Consider the following 1,565-nt stretch of genomic DNA (forward strand, 5'->3'; position numbering starts at 1 on the left):
TTTTGGAGTGAGTGCACCTCCTCATGAATCACACATGGTACCTCATCTTTAGGGCCCTGCTCAGACTTGAGTCTATTTAGATTTAGAAGCAAAGAGATGTGTTGGGGTAAGCCCTGAAGAGAATCAGCATTGTGTTGCAAGACATCTGCCTTAAGGGAAGCCATTAACTTCCTCAGACGATGCAGAGTTAATCCCTTTAGATGGGGGTAATGTGGCCACTGCAGCTTGTAAAGAAGACTCCTCAGAATTCAGGGCTCAATGTCCCCAGCTTCATCAATGTCTCCCCATACATCCCCATTTAAAGTTACAAGCTCCCATTTTTTCCCAATCAATGCCATGAATTGAGCAGTATTTATACTCCCTGCAAGGCTGGGAATTCAACTTGAGTTGTAAATCAGCCAATGAGAGTGTGCATTGGATTCTCAGCAGTCTCAGTCCTGCAACTGCAAGAAATAAGGGTGTTCTTCAGGGCACAGATAGGAGCTTTCAGGTCATGTAGTTGGTGCTTAAGCTGAGAATTCAAGTCCCTGTGCTCATCCTTTTCTTTAACCACTTTGTCTAGTGACATTAGGAGCAACCAGCCAACCTCATTATATTTATTAGTTTTCCAAAAATTTTCAGAAGTATCATATACACAGTCTCTCAGATCCTTGTTTCTTATAATTGTTTCATCAGGAGCATCCAAGGTAGATATTTTGTGTATGTCTATTGGCAGATCACATCATGAATTATTAATGCTCTCTTTACTGTTGGCAATAGAGTCATTAGCATCTTTAAGCCTAATCCAGTTAGGAAGCCAATTTTAAAAGCTCTAGAACTAACTTAGAAAATTTGGAAAAAAAAAAAAGACAAAAAAAAAATGTTTAAAAGGGCCGGCCCCGTGGCGCACTTGGGAGAGTGCAGTGCTTGGGTGCGCAGCGGCACTCCCGCCGCGGGTTCGGATCCTATATAGGGATGGCCGGTGCGCTCACTGGCTGAGCGTGGTGCGGGTGACACCAAGCCAAGGGTTGCGATCCCCTTACCGGTCACAAAAAAAAAAAAAGACAGACAAAAAAAGAAAATTTGTTCATAAAATTCTGTTCCTCTAGAATCACTCTCAGTACCAAACTCTGAATTAGTCTGGGTTCTCTGAGAAAGAGAACCAGCAGTTTCTGACACACACACACACACACAGTAATGCACCACATAGCAACATTATGGTCAATGATGGACCTCATGTCCGACAGTGGACCCATCAGATTGTGATGAATCTGGAGGTGGGGAGCAGGCTGTATCATCTAGGTTTGTGTAAATCTACTCTATGATGTTTGCACAACAACAAAACCACCTAATGATGCATTTCTCAGAACATATCCTGATTGTTGACATATGACTGTGTGTGTGTGTGTGTGTGTGTGTGTGTGTGTAGACAAAAAGAGAGAGAAAGAGAGAATTTTACTAGGAGGAGTTGGCTTGTGCTATTATGGGGGCTGATTTGTGTCTTATGATTTAAGAGCAAACTCCCCACTTCGTAATCCTTTTTATTGCAAGCCTGTACTATTACCTGCTATTATGTTTGTGAGCAA

General features: G+C 42.4%; 1 protein-coding gene across 1 annotated transcript in view; it reads left to right on the forward strand.

Annotated features, from left to right (window-relative positions):
• Window positions 1–1,565, forward strand: part of LOC103598964 (protein crumbs homolog 1-like) — a 105,139-nt gene that overhangs the window by 79,467 nt on the left and 24,107 nt on the right. The gene's annotated exons all lie outside the window — the stretch shown is intronic.

Source organism: Galeopterus variegatus, unplaced genomic scaffold, assembly GCF_000696425.1.
Source record: "Galeopterus variegatus unplaced genomic scaffold, G_variegatus-3.0.2 Scaffold2804, whole genome shotgun sequence".
Classification (NCBI taxonomy): Eukaryota; Metazoa; Chordata; class Mammalia; order Dermoptera; family Cynocephalidae; genus Galeopterus; species Galeopterus variegatus.